The sequence below is a fragment of the Talpa europaea genome, assembly GCF_964194135.1.
Source record: "Talpa europaea genome assembly, chromosome: 8".
NCBI lineage: Eukaryota > Metazoa > Chordata > Mammalia > Eulipotyphla > Talpidae > Talpa > Talpa europaea.
This window is the reverse complement of record NC_140075.1, coordinates 114,213,829-114,233,821: the sequence shown is the minus strand read 5'-3', so window position 1 is coordinate 114,233,821 and position 19,993 is coordinate 114,213,829.

Genomic DNA, 19,993 nt, shown 5'->3' with positions numbered 1-19,993 from the left:
GGACAATACCAAACACGTTCTATGAAGCCAACATTACACTAATACCAAAAGTGAACAAGGACAACACAAAAAAGGAAAACTACAGGCCAATCTCCCTAATGAACACTGATGCAAAAATCCTCAATAAAATTTTAGCTATCAGAATCCAACAATGTATCCATAAGATAATTCACCCCGACCAAGTTGGATTCATTCCAGGGGCACAAGGATGGTTTAACATCCGAAAATCAATCAACGTTATCCAACACATCAACAAAAAGAAATATAAAAACCATATGATAATGTCAATAGATGCTGAGAAAGCTTTCGACAAAGTGCAACACCCATTCATGATAAAAGCCCTTGAAATTCTTGGGATATAAGGAACATACCTCAACATCATAAAGGCCATCTATGACAAGCCAACAGCCAGTATCATTCTCAATGGTGAAAAGCTGAAAGCATTTCCATTAAGATCTGGAACAAGACAAGGATGTCCACTCTCACCACTGCTTTTCAATATAATACTGGAAGTCCTAGCCAGAGCAATAAGACAAGAGAAAGACATCCAAGGAATCCAAATAGGAAAAGAAGAAGTCAAACTATCACTATTTGCAGATGATATGATAATATACATAGAGAACCCCAAAAACTCCACAGAAAAACTAATTCAACTCATCAATCAGTTCAGTAAAGTGGCAGGATACAAAATCAACACGCAAAAGTCAGTAGCCTTCCTATACACAAACAATAAATCTGAAGAAGAAGAAATCAAAAAAACCATCCCTTTTATTATTGAAACAAAAAAATCAAATATTTGGGAATAAATCTAACAAAAGAGGTAAAGGACCTATACAAAGAAAACTATAAAACACTGTTAAAAGAAATAGAAGAAGACACAAAGAAATGGAAAGACATCCCCTGCTCATGGATTGGAAGAATAAACATTATTAAAATGGCCATCCTATCAAAAGCAATATACAGATTCAATGCTATTCCAATCAAAATCTCAATGGCATTCTTCAAAGAAATAGAAGAATTATTGATGAAATTCATATGGAATCACCAAAAACCCCGAATAGCCAAAGCTCTACTGAAAAAAAAAAGGAAATGGAGGCATCACACTCCCAGACTTCAAACTATACTACAAAGCCATAATCATCAAAACTGCATGGTATTGGAACAAGAACAGACATACAGACCAATGGAATCGAATAGAAAATCCAGAAATAAACCCACAGATTTATGGTCAACTAATCTTTGACAAAGGAGCAAAGACTATGCATTGGAGCAAAGAAAGTTTGTTCAATAAATGGTGCTGGGAAAACTGGGTCGCTACATGCAAAAGAATGAAGCTTGACCACTACCTCACACCATACACAAAAATCAACTCAAAATGGATTAAAGAACTAGACATAAGACCTGAAACCACAAAATACGTAGAAGGAAATATAGGCGAAACGCTACGTGATATTCGCATCAAAGACATCTTTACAGACACATCACCCAAAGCAGTGATAGTGAAGACAAAGATAAACAGCTGGCACTACATCAAATTAAAGAGCTTCTGCACAGCAAAAGAGACAATAAAAAAAACAAAGAGAAACCCCACCGACTGGGAGAACATTTTTGCACCCAACACTAATGATAAAGGACTGATCACAAAAATCTGCAAAGAGCTGATGAGACTCAGCAACAACAAAGAAAATAATCCAGTCAAAAAATGGGCAGAAGAGCTAAAAAGAAACTTCTCTGAAGAGGAATTGCAAATGGCCAACAGACATATGAAAAAATGTTCAACATCACTTGCAATCAGGGAAATGCAAATCAAAACTACCATGAGATACCATCTCACACCAGTGAGAATGGCACATATTAAAAAAACTAGCAACAACAAATGTTGGCAAGGGTGTGGAGAAAAAGGAACTCTTCTGCACTGTTGGTGGGAGTGCAAACTGGTCCAACCACTATGGAGAGCTGTGTGGAGATTTCTGGACCTACTAAACATAGAGCTTCCATATGATCCAGCAATTCCACTCCTAGGTATTTACCCAAAGGACACAGAAACATCAATTCCAAAGAGCACCTGCACCCCTATGTTTATAGCAGCACTGTTTACAATAGCTAAGCTTTGGAAACAACCCAAATGCCCAAAAGTAGATGACTGGATCAAGAAGATGTGGTACATATATACCATGGAATATTACTCAGCATTCAAAAAAGATAAACACATGCAATTTGCAGCAACATGGATGGTGCTGGAAGGGATCATGCTCAGCGAAATAAGCCAAAAAGAAAAAGAAAAATACCAGATGGTCTCACTCATAGCAGGAATCTAGAGAACTTAAATAAGGGACCAGGAAAATGAATATAAGAAAGTGAAAATCAAAATCAACAGAAAACTATGAACCAGAGACACTTTTTGGGGGGTGGGGGGCGGGAGGGGAAGGATTGGGGTCAGAATGGGGCGTTTGCAATTGTATGGGGGAATATAAAAATAAAATTTATTATTTAGAAAAAAAAAAAGATCTGGAACAAGACAAGGATGTCCACTCTCACCACTGCTTTTCAATATAATACTGGAAGTCCTAGCCAGAGCAATAAGACAAGAGAAAGACATTCAAGGAATCCAAATAGGAAAAGAAGAAGTCAAACTATCACTATTTGCAGATGATATGATAATATACATAGAGAACCCCAAAAACTCCACAGAAAAACTAATTCAACTCATCAATCAGTTCAGTAAAGTGGCAGGATACAAAATCAACATGCAAAAGTCAGTAGCCTTCCTATACACAAACAATAAATCTGAAGAAGAAGAAATCAAAAAAACCATCCCTTTTATTATTGAAACAAAAAAAATCAAATACTTGGGAATAAATCTAACAAAAGAGGTAAAGGACCTATACAAAGAAAACTATAAAACACTGTTAAAAGAAATAGAAGAAGACACAAAGAAATGGAAAGACATCCCCTGCTCATGGATTGGGAGAATAAACATTATTAAAATGGCCATCCTACCAAAAGCAATATACAGATTCAATGCTATTCCAATAAAAATTTCAATGTCATTCTTCAAAGAAATAGAAGAATTATTGATGAAATTCATATGGAATCACAAAAAACCTCGAATAGCCAAAGCTCTCCTGAAAAAAAAAAGAAGGGAATGGAGGCATCACACTCCCAGACTTCAAACTATACTACAAAGCCATAATCATCAAAACTGCATGGTATTGGAACAAGAACAGACACACAGACCAATGGAATTGAATAGAATATCTAGAAATAAACCCACAGATTTATGGTCAACTAATCTTTGACAAAGGAGCAAAGACTATGCATTGGAGCAAAGAAAGTTTGTTCAATAAATGGTGCTGGGAAAACTGGGTCTCTACATGGAAAAGAATGGAGCTTGACCACTACCTCACACCATACACAAAAATCAACTCAAAATGGATTAAAGAGGCCCTCCCCGGTGGCGCAGCGGTTGAGTGCTGGGTTGCAAAGCTGCCCGCGGCCTCTGCGGCACCGGTTCGATCCCCGGCTGCTCCCCGGCCACCGGAGGAGGGTTCCACATGGCGCGCAGACCTCTCCTGCCGCCCGCTGCTCCCCTCAGCAGTGTACTTCAGTCCTTCTGCCTGCTCTCTTCTCCGCTCTGGCTCTGGTGAATTCTCTCACCCTCCCGCGCTTCTGACTGTACCCAGTGCATGTATAAACAAAAAGAAAGAAAGAAAGAAAGAGAGAAAGAGAGAAAGAGAGAAAGAGAGAAAGAGAGAAAGAAAGAAAGAAAGAAAGAAAGAAAGAAAGAAAGAAAGAAAGAAAGAAAGAAAGAAAGAAAGAAAGAAAGAAAGAAAACATGCCTCTATATAAAAAAAAAATGGATTAAAGAACTAGACATAAGACCTGAAACCATAAAATACATAGAAGGAAATATAGGCGAAACACTACGTGATTTGCACATCAAAGACATCTTTACAGACACATCACCCAAAGCAGTGATAGTGAAGGCAAAGATCAACAGCTGGGACTACATCAAATTAAAGAGCTTCTGCACAGCAAAAGAGACAATAACAAAAACAAAGAGAAACCCCACCAACTGGGAGAACATTTTTGCACACAACACTAATGATAAAGGACTGATCACAAAAATCTACAGAGAGCTGATGAGACTCAACAAAAGCAAAGAAAATAATCCAGTCAAAAATGGGCAGAAGAGCTAAAAAGAAACTTCTCTGAAGAGGAAATGCAAATGGCCAACAGGCATATGAAAAAATGTTCAACATCACTTGTAATTAGGGAAATGCAAATCAAAACTACCATGAGATACCAACTTACACCAGTGAGAATGGCACATATTAAAAAAACTAGCAACAACAAATGTTGGCGAGGGTGTGGAGAAAAAGGAACTCTCCTGCACTGCTGGTGGGAGTGCAAACTGGTCCAACCACTATGGAGAGCTGTGTGGAGATTTCTGGACCTACTAAGCATAGAGCTTCCATATGACCCAGCAATTCCACTCCTGGGTATTTACCCAAAGGACACAGAAACATCAATTCCAAAGAACACCTGCACCCCTATGTTTATAGCAGCACTGTTTACAATAGCTAAGCTTTGGAAGCAGCCCAAATGCCCAATGATAGATGACTGGATCAAGAAGATGTGGTACATATATACCATGGAATATTACTCAGCATTCAAAAAAGATAAACACATGCAATTTGCAGCAACATGGATGGCGCTGGAAGGGATCATGCTCAGCGAAATAAGCCAAAAAGAAAAAGAAAAATACCGGATGGTCTCACTCATAGCAGGAATCTAGAAAACTTAAATAAGGGACCAGGAAAATGAATAACTATAAGAAAGTGAAAATCAAAATCAACAAAAAACTATGAACCAGAGACACTTTTTGGGGGGTGGGGGGAGGGAGGGGAGGGATTGGGGTCAGAATGGGGGGGTTGCAATTGTATGGGGAATATAAAAATAAAATTTATTATTTAAAAAAAAAGTAGTTTCAGATTGATGAAAATAAGGATACAAGTGACCAGCATCTATAGGATGTAATAAGGTGAGTTTAAGAATATGGTTTAGGGTCTCCATGGTGGCTCAGGGGTTAAAGACTCAGCGCTATCAAGCTATCACCAGCTACTGCAGCACGAGTTCAATCACGGCCAGAGAGCTGACCCACAGGGCGCAGCAGACCTCTCCTGTCTCCCCACTGCTCCCCTTAGCAGTGGATTTCAGTAGATCTTCCTGTTCTGCTTCCCACTCTCTCTCTGGTGAGTCCTGTCACCCCTGCACCTCAGGCCTGTGCCCCAGTTCTTCTATGCATAAATAAATAAAATGAATCTTAAAAAAAAAAGAATGTGGTTTAATTAAATGCAAAAACAGGTCTTCTAGGGCCATAGTTGCCTTTGATCGCAGGAGTAGAGACGGTGTCACTGGGTCAGGCTACACCACACCTAGAGCCTCTGGTGAGGAATGTTTGGCACCAGGTAGAGAATCTCCCGTGATATAAAGAGGTGATTAGGAAGTGGATCTGGAAAGTTTAGGAAGACAACCTGATTTGTCTTGGGAGAACGTTTGAACTGGTCGTCTAAGCAGCCAAGAGAGACATTGGAAACGAACTGGGAAACTTACCGGGTATTGGATTATGCTGATAACATTGTCATTCCTTTGGTTGTGTATTTTATTTCTGTCTGCTGTTTATTAATAAATTCTTTTGAAAAATTTAAAAAAAGAGAAAGATAATTATAATATGGGCCATATCAAGAAGCAAGAAAAATCTAAAGTGAAGAACCTAATACTGTACCTAAAACAGCTTGAAAAAATGGAAACAAAAGATCCAATATTAGTAGAAGAAAGGAAATAATAAAAATGAGTAGAAATAAATGAAATAGATCAAAATGACTACACAAAAGAGCAATGAAAAAGTAAGATTAGATATTTCAAGAATATAAACAAAAGAGGTAAACTGCTAGCTAGACTAACAAAGAAAGCACAGGATCATAAGAGATTGCTATGAACAACTATACAGCAGTAAATTGGATAACTTTGAATAAATGGACAAATTTCTAGATCAATTTTTTAAAAATATTTATTTATGCATACAGGAACTGGGGTACAGGCCAGAGGAGTGGGGGTTGCACCACCAAGGAGGCCCATCTAGATCAATGTTTTTTTTACCAACTAAACTAGGAAGAAACAGGAATTGAACAAAGTTATGAGCATGCAAGTTGAAATAGCAATAAAAAAATCTTCCACCAAATATAAGCCCAGGTCAACCAGAAAGCTTTACAAACCACTTTTCTCAAAACTTCTAAGATGGGGCTTCCCTGGTGGTGCAAGGGGTTGAGTCTCAGCGCTATCAATCTATTGCTAGTCACTGTGACACGAGTTTGATCCCTGGCCAGAAGCTGACCCACAGGGCGCAGCAGACCTCTCCTCTCTCCCCACTACTCCCCTCAGCAGTGTATTTCAGTAGATTTGCCTGTTCTGCTCCCCACTCTGTCTCTGGTGAATTCTCTCACCCCCCACCCCTGCCCCTCTGGCCTACAACCCAGTTCTTGTATGCATAAAAAAATAAAAATAATAAGTCTTGAAAAAAAACTTCTAAGAGGAAATAATGCATATTTTGCTCAGATTGTCTTTAAAAATACAAGAAGAGGAAATGTTTCCTAGTATATTTTATAATGCCAACATTATGTTAGTAAAGAATCACATAATAAGAGTACTAGAAAATTAAATTATAGACCAATATCACTGATGGACATTGATGCAGAAATCATCAACAAAAATACTAGTAAATTGAATTCAACATATCATAAGGATTATACCTCCTGATCAAGTGGGATTTATCACAGGGACACAGGATGGTTTAATATATATAAATCAATCAATGTACTACATCATATCAACAAAAGTAAAGGTAAAAGTAAAATATCAATAGATGCAGAGAAAACGCGAGATAAAAACTCTAAATAAGATGGGAATAGAAGGAATCTATGTCAGCATAATAAAGGCCATATATTACAAACCAACAGCCAATATAATGCTTATCAGTGAAAAACCGAAATCTTTAAGTCAAGATCAGTAATCAGAGAAGGATGCCCACTGTCACCATTCCTGCTTATCTTAGTGCTAGGGGCCTTGGTCAGAGCTATTAGACTAAAACAGGAAATAAAGGGGGCCTCCCTGGTGACGCAAGGGGTTAAGATGCAGCCTATCAAGCTATCCTATCTGCAGCCTCTGCAAATAGTTTGATCCCTGGCCTGGGGGCTACCCACAGGGTGCAGCAGACCTCTCCTGACTCGCCCGCTGCTCCCCTCAGCAGTGTATTTCAGTCACTCTGCCTATTCTATTCCCCACTCTGTCTCTGATGAATCCTCTCACCCCCGGCACTTCTGACCTGCATCCCAGTTCTTCTATGCATAAATAAAGAAATCTTTAAAAAATAAAATAGGAAATAAATGGAATTCAAATTGGAAAAGAAGTGAATTTGTCATTATTCTCAGGTGATGGTATTATATATAAAACCCCAAACACTTCCCCAAGAAGTTATTAGAAACCATAGAATATAGCAGAGACAGATTATAAAATCACATACAAAAATCCACCTTAACCAGCATTTTCACTCCTAAGTGTCTACCCAAGAATGCAAAGACACTTCTCTGGAGGGCTAGGCATACTCCTGTGTCCACTGCAGCACTATTTACAATAGTGAAGTTATGAAAACAACCTAAGTGCCCAGTGACGGTGTGTGGATGAAGATGATGTGCTCTAAGCCCAGGACCTGTTGGATTTACAAATGAATTCTACCAAACATTCAGAGATGAATTAGTGCCTATCCTTCACAAACTCTTCCAAAAAATTGAGAAGGAAGGGACAATACCAAACACGTTCTATGAAGCCAACATTACACTAATACCAAAACCGAACAAGGACAACACAAAAAAGGAAAACTACAGGCCAATCTCCCTAATGAACACTGATGCAAAAATCCTCAATAAAATTTTAGCTATCAGAATCCAACAATGTATCCATAAGATAATTCACCATGACCAGTAGGATTCATTCCAGGGACACAAGGATGGTTCAGCATCTGAAAATCAATCAACGTTATCCAACACATCAACAAAAAGAAGTATAAAAACCATATGATAATATCAATAGATGCTGAGAAAGCTTTCAACAAAGTGCAACACCCATTCATGATAAAAGCCCTTGAAATTCTTGGGATACAAGGAACATACTTCAACATCATAAAGGCCATCTATGACAAGCCAACAGCCAGTATCATTCTCAATGGTGAAAAGCTGAAAGCATTTCCATTAAGATCTGGAACAAGACAAGGATGTCCACTCTCACCACTGCTTTTCAATATAATACTGGAAGTCCTAGCCAGAGCAATAAGACAAGAGAAAGACATCCAAGGAATCCAAATAGGAAAAGAAGAAGTCAAACTATCACTATTTGCAGATGATATGATAATATACATAGAGAACCCCAAAAACTCCACAGAAAAACTAATTCAACTCATCAATCAGTTCAGTAAAGTGGCAGGATACAAAATCAACACGCAAAAGTCAGTAGCCTTCCTATACACAAACAATAAATCTGAAGAAGAAGAAATCAAAAAAACCATCCCTTTTATTATTGAAACAAAAAAAATCAAATACTTGGGAATAAATCTAACAAAAGAGGTAAAGGACCTATACAAAGAAAACTATAAAACACTGTTAAAAGAAATAGAAGTAGACACAAAGAAATGGAAAGACATCCCCTGCTCATGGATTGGAAGAATAAACATTATTAAAATGGCCATCCTACCAAAAGCAATATACGGATTCAATGCTATTCCAATAAAAATTTCAATGTCATTCTTCAAAGAAATAGAAGAATTATTGATGAAATTCATATGGAATCACCAAAAACCCAAATAGCCAAAGCTCTCCTGAAAAAAAAAAAAAAAAAGGAATGGAGGCATCACACTCCCAGACTTCAAACTACACTACAAAGCCATAATCATCAAAACTGCATAGTATTGGAACAAGAACAGACACACAGACCAATGGAATCGAATAGAAAATCCAGAATTAAACCCACAGATTTATGGTCAACTAATCTTTGACAAAGGAGCAAAGACTATGCATTGGAGCAAAGAAAGTTTGTTCAATAAATGGTGCTGGGAAAACTGGGTCGCTACATGCAAAAGAATGAAGCTTGACCACTACCTCACACCATACACAAAAATCAACTCAAAATGGATTAAAGAGCTAAACATAAGACCTGAAACCATAAAATACGTAGAAGGAAATATAGGCGAAACGCTACGTGATATTCACATCAAAGACATCTTTACAGACACATCACCCAAAGCAGTGATAATGAAGTCAAAGAGGAACAGCTGGGAGTACATCAAATTAAAGAGCTTCTGCACAGCAAAAGAGACAATAACAAAAACAAAGAGAAACCCCACCGACTGGGAGAACATTTTTGCACACAACACTAATGATAAAGGACTGATCACAAAAATCTGCAAAGAGCTGATGAGACTCAGCAACAACAAAGAAAATAATCCAGTCAAAAATGGGCAGAAGAGCTAAAAAGAAACTTCTCTGAAGAGGAAATGCAAATGGCCAACAGACATATGAAAAAATGTTCAACATCACTTGCAATCAGGGAAATGCAAATCAAAACTACCATGAGATACCATCTCACACCAGTGAGAATGGCACATATTAAAAAAACTAGCAACAACAAATGTTGGCGAGGGTGTGGAGAAAAAGGAACTCTTCTGCACTGTTGGTGGGAGTGCAAACTGGTCCAACCACTATGGAGAGCTGTGTGGAGATTTCTGGACCTACTAAACATAGAGCTTCCATAGGATCCAGCAATTCCACTCCTAGGTATTTACCCAAAACATCAACTCCAAAGAGCACCTGCACCCCTATGTTTATAGCAGCACTGTTTACAATAGCTAAGCTTTGGAAACAACCCAAAGGCCCCAAAATAGATGACTGGATCAAGAAGATGTGGTACATATACACCATGGAATATTACTCAGCATTCAAAAAAGATAAACACATGCAATTTGCAGCAACATGGATGGTGCTGGAAGGGATCATGCTCAGCGAAATAAGCCAGAAAGAAAAAGAAAAATACCAGTTGGTCTCACTCATAGCAGGAATCTAGAAAACTTAAATAAGGGACCAGGAAAATGAATAACTATAAGTGCCGGGGACCAGTCTCCAGCAAAATGTTGTGTCAGGGGTTTTGAAAGGATGAGACGGCGATGGCAAAAACGGAAGGGTTGAGGGGAAGGGGAAGAGGTAGAATGAGGAGACACTGACACTTGGTGAGGTGTTAGTATTTTTTGCCGAGAGACTTAGTAGGTTTTTATTTATTTATTATTAGTAATAAAAAATACATTATTATGTGTAAAGCAGAAACAATTAGTGTATTATGTTTTTATAGACTACTGGTTCCTACAGGTCCCAGTTAGACGGTAGCCTTTAAGGTTAGTAGATAAAAAACCAGACTTAATACTAAAACTTATTATTTTAGCTAGACAATTACCTAAGACAGTGGGTAGCTGCCAGTGCATCCCTATTAGCTAAAACCTAAGCATCAAGAGACTATTTTATTCACATGGCCTTCAGCCGGAGACCAGGTGTTGCTTAGCTATTAGAACTTTTTTTATTTAGAAACTCCTAACTCAAATAGCTACATTTAAAAACTTTTCCAAGAAACTTCAAGGGAAGGCAAAAGAAGGACCTATTATAATTATTGTATTGTAATGTTTGTCAGGCATGTTCAATAAATTGTCTTCCATTGTCAAGTGGGTCAAATTGTTTCATGATTAATTTTTAACAGATAATTTTTTATGTCGTTTATTTGCAGTATACTGATGCGTGTAATGTAGTGTCTAATGTACTTTTTGGGAAATTTTTTTTCTTTTATGACCAAGAACAAAAAGTGAAGGAATGTTAGATCTTCAGCCCCACGGTGTGAGGCACAAGGAATATTTGGCCCCATGGTGTGAGGCCCTTTAACTTCGGCCCCATGGTGTGAGGCCCTTTGAGCTTCACTGCTTGCCAGTGTTTTATCTGGCTGGGGCAACAAGGCCTCCTGCAGCATATAAGAAAGTGAAAATCAAAATCAACAAAAAACTATGAACCAGAGACACTCTATGGGGGGGAGGGGGGCAGGGAGGGGAGGGATTGGGATCAAAATAAGGGGGTTGCAATTGTATGGGGAATATAAAAATAAAATTTATTTAAAAAAAAAAGATGATGTGCTCTATATACACGCTGGGATGTTGCTCAGCTATATAAACAGATGCACTCTTGCCGTTTATGACAACGTGTACAGAGCTGGAGGGGAGGGTGCTAAGTGAAAGACATTATGGGATGTTTTCACTTATATGTGGAATATAGAGAATAGAAAAGAACAGACAAAACTATACCAAAACAAACCTTTAAAATATGACTGCATAGGGGCCTCCCTGGTGGTGCAAGTGGTCAGTCTCAGCACTATGAAGCTGTCCGCAGCCACTACAGCTAGAGTTCGATCGCTGGCCAGGGAGCTACCCACATGGTGCAGCAGACCTCTCCTGTCTCCCCACTGCTCCCCTCAGCAGTGTATTTCAGTCAGTCTGCCTGTTCTGCTCCTCACTCTGTCTCTGGGGAATCCTCTCATCCCCCTGCACCCCAGCTCTTGTATGGATAAATAAATACATCTTTTTAAAAAATAAAATGACTACATAATTGAGGCTGCTGGAGGGGAAGGGAGGATAGGAGTGGAAACAAAAGAGGCAGGGGGCTCAGGAGTCCGGGGGCTTTGGTGGTGAGTGTGGGACACACATCTGAGGAAGTGTGAATCTGTTCCCCTAAATTATTTTCAGTCCTGTAAACCAATTTTGCCTCAAAAAAAAAAAAAAAAAAAGCCATGGGCCTAGCCTGGTGGCGCAGGCGTTTGAGTGCAGTGCTGTGAAGCTGTCCGCAGCCTCTGCAGTGCTGGTTCGATCCTGGCCGGCCGGGGAGGGTCCCACATGGTGCAGCAGACCTCTCCTGTCTTGCCTGCTGCTCCCCTCAGCGGTGTATTTCATCAGTCTGCCTGTTCTGTTCCCCACTCTGTCTCTGGTGAATCCTCTCACCCTCCGGCGCATCTGGCCTGTACCCCAGTTCTTGTATAAATAAATAAATCTTTTTTTAAAAAAAAGTTATCCTGAACTGAAGATGAGAATCTCAACTGTAAAAAAAAAAAAAAAAAAGGTTCTGTAAAGAATGTCTGCTATATATACAAATAACCATAATGGCACTAATTTAAAACAATCCATCTTTTAAACAGACAAACAACAAACAAGAAGAAAAAAGAAATCTAGAAAATAACTCCATTTACAGTAGACTCAAAAGAATAAAATTCATCAGAACCAACCTAATTAAAGAGGTAAAGGGCCTATACAATGAGAACTATTGGATGTTATTAAAGGACTTAGTGACAGGAGTTGGAAGGACATCCCATGCTCATGGATGGGGAGAATCAATATAATTAAAATGACACTCCTGGGGCCTCCCCCGTGGCGCAGCGGTTGAGCGCTGGGTTGCAAAGCTGCCCGTGGCCTCTGCGGTGCCGGTTCAATCCCCGGCTGCTCCCCGGCCATGGGAGGAGGGTCCCACATGGCGCGCAGACCTCTCCTGCCGCCCGCTGCTCCCCTCAGCAGTGTGCTTCGGTCCTTCTGCCTGCTCTGCTCCCCGCTCTGGCTCTGGTGAATTCTCTCTCCCTCCCGCGCTTCTGACTGTACCCAGTGCTTGTATAAAAATAAATAAATAAATAAGATAATCATTTAAAAAAAAATGACCCTCCTGCCTAAATTGATATGTTAATCCCCATAAAAATACCAGTGATATTTTTTCAAAGAAATTAAACAAAAAATATTGAAATTTGTATAAAACCACAAAAGACTTCAAACAGTAAAAACTATCTTGAGGAGAAAAAGGAGAGAAATGGAGGCATTACATTACCTGATTTCAAATTTTGTTATAGAGCTACAGTATTAAAAACAATATGGTATTGGCACAAAAATAGATACAGAGATCAATGTGTCAGAATCAGAAGCCCAGAAAACAATTCATGTACACATCAGTACATCATCTGTGATACAACAACTATGACCACACTGAAGAGGAAAGGACAGTCTATTGGAGGCCTCCCTGGTGGCCTAGGGGTTGTATCTCAGTACTGTCTCTGCTATGGCCTGAGTTCTATCCCCAGCCAGGGAGCTGACCCATGGGGCACAGCAGACCTCTCCTGTCTCCGGGCTGCGCCCCTCAGCAGTGGATTTCAGTGGATTCGCCTGTTCTGCTCCCCACTCTGTCTCTGGTGAATCCTTTCACCCACTGCATCTCTGGCCCCAGTTTTGTATGCATAAATAAATCTTTAAAAAAAAAAGAAGATGTGGTCTGTCCACACTATGGGATACTTATTCATCCATAAGGAAAGATGAAAGTCTTACATCAGATGAATACCTACATCAATTAAAGAAAAGATAAAAATCTTAGGACAATAGATACAGAGAAAGCACTTGATAAGCTTCAGCACCCAACTTACAGAAAAATGGAAGGAGTTTGAGGAAATTGTGTATAATAAAGCAAGTTAGAATAACAACAACCAATACTGGAATTTACATAATGGATGATTTGACAAATAAAATACAAAGGCTTTAGATGAATGAGTGTAGTGACAGTTCTGAGGTAAAGAGTGAAGGGGGAAGAAAAAGTGTAATGGGATATGGGATATAAAGGATGTTGGGGGGGGGCGGAGAATAGACCATGTGTTGGGACCCAAGTCAATTGTCAGTAAAATTAAGATGACAGAAACCATACCAAGTAGTCTTTCTGACCATCATGTCATAAAGCGAGAAAGCAATGATTTTAAAAAATACTGGAATAGCCTTAAGCACATGGAAACTAAGTGAGGTGATGCTTAATACCTACTGGATTAAAGAATGAAGTAGAGCAGAAGTCAAAAAATACCTTGAGAAGAATGACAATGAGGATATAGGCTACCAGAATTTATGGAATGCAGCAAAGGCAGACTTCAGAGGGAATACAGGCCCATGCGTAGAAGTAAGGAAACTCCCAAATAAACAACTTAATACTGCAACTAGAGCAACTTGAAAAAGAGGAACATCAGTAGAAGAAAGGAAAGAATAAAAATAAGAGTGAAATTAATGATGTAGAGATCAAAAGACCATACAAAAGATCAGTGAAACTAAGATATGGTTCTTAGAGAGGCGAAACAAAATAGAGAAACCTCTAGCTGGGCTAACAAAGAAAGGAAGAGAGAAAACATTCATTAACAGGATCTGAAATAAACAAGAAAAATGCCACAGATGGCATAGTACATAGTACAGAGGATCACAGGAGATTGCTAGGAACAGTCTAGGCCAATGGATTTGATAATGTTGAAGAAATGAATAAATTTTGGAATATTGTTTACCAACTAAAGCTGGAAGGAACAGAATCATAGAAATAGAAATAGAAATCAAATATCCAGGCTTCCCTGGTAGTACAAGGGGTTAAATATCAGCAATTCACAGCCTCTGCAGCACAAGTTCGATCCCCGGCCAGGGAGGTGACCCACATGGCGAAGCAGACCTCTCCTGTCTCCCCACTGCTCCCCTCAGCAGTGGATTTCAGTCAGTCTGCCAGTTCTGTTCCCTACTTTGTCTCTGGTGAATCCTCTCACCCCCACACCTCTGGCCTGTACCCCAGCTCTTATATGCATAAATAAATAAATCTTTTAAAAAATCAGACAAAAATATTTAAGTTCATATGGAATCATAAAAAGTCCTGAATAGCCAAAGTAATCCTAAGAAAAAAGAAATGAAGGAATTACATTATCTGACTTCATACTATAAAGCAAGAGTAATTAAAACAATATGGTATTAGAATAAAAATGGACACATGGATCAGTGGAGCACAATCAAAAGACCAGAAATAAACCCACTTGTGTATCAACACTCAGTTCATGATGAAGGAGCCACAACTACACCATGGGAAGGGACACTCTATAAACGGTGCTGGGAAAGCTGGACGGACACATGTAAAAGAATGAAATTAAGAAGATGAATCAGGGGCCTCCTGGGTGGCCTAGGGCTTAGTCTCAGTGCGTCACCACTGGGGCTTGTGTTCGATCCACGGCCAGGTAGCTGACACACAGGGCATGGCAGACCTCTCCTGTCTCCCCGCTGCTCCCCTCAGCAGTGGATCCCAGTGGATCCACCTGTTCTGCTCCCCACTCTGTCTCTGGTGAATCCTCTCACCCCCACACCTCTGGACTACAACCCAGTTCTTGTATGCATAAATAAATAAATTTTTGGGCCTCCCCAGTGGCTCAGAGGGTTGAGCGCAGCTCTGTGAAGCTGTCTGCGGCCTGTGCAGTGTGGGTTCGATCCCCAGCCGGCCAGGGAGATACCCACATGGTGCAGCAGACCTCTCCTGTCTCACCCGCTGCTCCCCTCAGCAGTAGATTTCAGTGGATCCACCTGTTCTGCTTCCCACTCTGTCTCTGGTGGATCCTCTCACCCCTGCACCTCTGGCCTACACCCCAGTTCTACACAAAAATAAATTTAAAAAATTAAAAAGATGAATCATATTTCATGCACAGAATAAATTCTAAAGACATTAAAGACCTATGTAGGACACTCAACATTAAAATACCTGGAAGAAAGCACTGGTTATACATTTCATGATATCAATGATAGAAATATCTTTGGACACTCAACCTGTATGGCAAGGGGAATAAGGGCAAAAATAAACAATTGGGATGACCTCAAATGAAAAAGTGTTTACCCAGAGAAAAAAATATTAGCGGATTAAAAACATGTCCTACTGAATGAATGAACATATTCACACAGCACACAACCAACAAGTGCTAATATCCAAGGTATACAAACAATCCATTGAAAAAACCCAACTAAAAAATGGGCAGCAGATCTGAAATTTACTAAGAGGAGATACAAACGGCCAACAGGTGCAAGAGGATGCTCCTCATCACCCTGAGGTGGGGAGATGCAGGTAGAAACCCCAGTGACTGGCCTCGGAGCCTGAGGCACGTGTCACGGAGCACCGCCCCCACTAGTGTCAGAGGGAGAGGAGCTGGCATGGCGTTGGTGGAGATGGGAAATGGTGCTGCCATTTTGGAAAGCAGCCTGGACATGGACCTCCTGTCTCATCCAGAAATCCCACTTCCGGATATCTTTTTGAGGAACCTGAAACTGTCAACTCAAAGCATCCTAAGCGTCAGTGCTTGCTGAGGTGTTCTTTACAACAGCATAGGACTTGGAAACAACCTAAGTGCCCAGCGATAGAGGATTTGAGAAAGAAGTTGTCCATCCACACAGTGAAATTGCATTCAGCTATAATGTCATTGACAGCAAAACGGAAGAAGCTGGAGGGAATTGGGTGCAGCAAAGTAAGTCAGAAAGATACAGACACGTACTGGATGATTTCACGTATGCATGTAAAATAAGGGATTAAAATGGATGAACTTGCAGCTTCTCTGTCACCTGTGACTCTGCAGGTGTCTCTCTTTTTCTTTCTCTTTTTCTTAATAAACCTGTCCTTTTAAATGTTATATATACATGTGTACTTGTGTGTGTGTATGTGTGTGTGTGTGTGTGTATACACACACACAGATGAACTGACAAAGCAAAGTAGTTATGAATTAGTGGACATTGACAATTGAAGTGAGGTATCTGAGGGTAAGAGAAGTGAGAAAGGAAAAAAGTGTGGCGTGGGCAGGTGGTGGGCCAAGACACAGTTAGGAGCTAGTCACTTCGTAAGAGACATCAGACTCCAAAGACCCCTGTGGTAGCCATTCTTGCTGTTACTTCTCTGTATTAATAAAGGAGAAAGATCTCCAATCAGTGATCTTTCTCCTTAAGAATCTGGAAAAAGAAGACAAATCAAAGTCAAGGCCAGCAGAAAGAAGGAAACATAAAAATTAGAATTTGGGGAATGTAGAAAAAAGATAAACAATAGAGAAAGTCAATGAAGACAAGAGTTGATTCCTTAAGAAGATCAGCAAGATAGACAGCCTTTAACTACTTGGTCAGGAAAAAAGAGAAAACACAGATCACCAAAATCACGTTGAGCAGGGGGAATAACCTCTGATCCTACAGAGATTACCAGGAAATCTTTGCCCAAATCTATGCCTACCTGGAGCCTCGCAAATCACCAAGATTCCCTCCAGAAAAATTCGAATCTATAACATGCCAAAATTTTATGAGTCAGGGCCTCCCCGGTGGCGCAGCGGTTGAGCGCTGGATTGCGAGGCTGCCCGCAGCCTCTGCAGCACCGGTTCGATACCCGGCTGCTCCCCGGCCACGGGAGGAGGATCCCGCATGGCGCGCAGACCTCTCCTGCCGCCCGCTGCTCCCCTCAGCAGTGTATTTCGGTCCTTCTGCCTGCTCTGCTCCCCACTCTGGCTCTGGTGAATTCTCTCGCCCTCCCGTGCTTCTGACTGTACCCAGTGCTTGTATAAATAAATAATAAATAAATAAATAAATAAATCCTTAAAAAAAAATTTATGAGTCAAAGTCTTCTCACAAAGAAAATCCCAGACCCACAAAGCTTCATTGATGAATCTATCACATGTTTAAGGAGTAAGTTACATCAATATTCCAGAAAATGGAGGAGGAAGGAATGCATTCTGAGGCCAGCCTGACTCTTGTGTGAAAATCACACAAAGACATCACAAGAAAATAAAATTACACACCAGTATAGTTACACACCCTCATGAATACGAATGCAGAAACCCTCAATGAAATATTAGCAAAGTGAATTCAACAAGCTATCAAAAGAATTACACACCATGAACAAGTGAGACATATCCTAGGAATGCAAGACAGAATGAATGTTCCAGAATCAATTAATGTAAGGCACCGTATTTACAGAGTGAGGGCAAAGCCCACAGGACCATCTCAATAGACCGAGAAAAAAAAAAAGAAGTAGCAAAATTCAACATGCATTCATGATTTAAAAAACCCTACCAACAAACTCACAATGGACAGGGACTTGATACCTGACAAAGCACCTCTACCTGACTCCTGCAGCTAAGGTCACACTTAATGATGAAAGAACGGATGCTTTTCTGCACAGGGACAAGGCAGAGACTCTCAGTCATCAATTCTACTCAGCACTGCAGCCAGGTTTTGGACAGCGCAATCAGATTTGATAAAAAAAGGTAAAAGAACATCAGGTTGGGAAGGAGAAAGGAAAGATGTCTTCATTCCAGATGACAAGTTCTTATATGTAGAAACCCACCAAAATTCTATTATAATTAATAAACAAATTCAGCAAGGATATGAGATACAAAATCGACATATAAAAATCAATTGCATTTTTATATACTAGCAATGAACAATTGAAAGTGAAATTAAGAAAACAATTCCATTCAGTAGCATCAAAGAGAATACAATACTGAGGAATAAATTTAATAAAAGAAGTGCAAGATTTGTATACCAAAAACTACAAAATATTGCTGAGGGAAATTAAGGAATATCTAAATAAACGGAGACATCTCATGTTCGAGGATTAGAAGAATCAATATCGTAAAGATGGCAATTCACCCTAAATTGATCTATAGAGTCGACACAATCCCTATCAAAATCCCAGCAGGCTTTTTCACCAAAATTGACTAGCTGATCTTAAAATTTATATGGAAATGAAAAGACTCAGAATAGCAAAAACAATTTTGAAAAAGAACAAAATGGGAGGTATTTCATATCCCAATTTCAAGACTGGCTAGAAAGCTTCAGTAATGGAGACAGTGTTAAACCAGCAAGAGACGGACCCACAGATCAGCACAACAGAACTGAGAGCCCGGCGACAAGTCTTCACGTTGATAAAGGTCGATTGATCTTTGATAAAGAAGCCGAGGCCATTAGGACTGACTGGATCTCAGCAAAGGGCACTGGGCCAGCTGAACAGCCCTGTCCCGACACACTCCGATCTTCGCACCACACACAAAAATAGCTCAAAATAGACTTAGTCCTAAATGTAAGGGTCACAGCCGTAGGACTTGTAGAGCAAAGCTTGTTAGAAAACCTTGAGGTTGACAGAGGTTTCTTCGATTCACCATCAGACACACAATCTATAAAAGAAAAAAATGGATGAATTGGACTTCATCAAAATTGAAAACTTTTTTGCTTCAGAAGATGTCATTAGGAGAATGAACCGACGAGCTGTGGACAGCGAGAGAAGGCTTGCAATCGTGTGTCTGATAAATGACTTGTGCCCAGAATATAGAGGGTACTCAACAAGAAGACAAACATCCAATTAAAAAATGGGCAGAGGATTTGAATAGACATTTCACCAAAGAAGATAAACAAATGCCTAATAAGCACTTGAAAAGATGCTCAACATCATTAGTCATTAGGGAAATGCAAATTAAATCTACAATGAGATACCACTTCACACACACGCACGCGCACACACACACATAGACACACACACACAAATTGCTATAATTAAAAAGATGGACAATAACGAATGTGAGCTAGAATGTGGGAAGTAGGAGTCCTTGTCCACGGCGGAGAGAAATCTAAAATAATAAAGCTACTTTGGAAAATGGTCTGGTGTTTTCTTAAAACGTGAAACATAAATTTACTAAATGATGCAATATTTTCACGCCGAGGTATCTACCCGAGGGAAATAAAAACCTAAACCCACACAAAACTTGCATGTCAATGCTCCTAACAGCTTAGTTTCCAATAGCCAAAAAGAGGCAGCGCCGACTGTGTGTGAGCAGCGGATGGATAAAGAGCAAGGAAGAGCAGGACGCTGCTCCCCGATGATCAATGGAACATTGTTCATTAGGAGCGGGACGTAGCGACGCATGTTACAATGTGGGTGGACGGACCTCAGAAACGTACTAGGCTTGTGTTTTCCAGTTTTAATTTAATTATATTTCCGTTTTGATTAAACATAGGAGGCAAAGGAAATGAGAC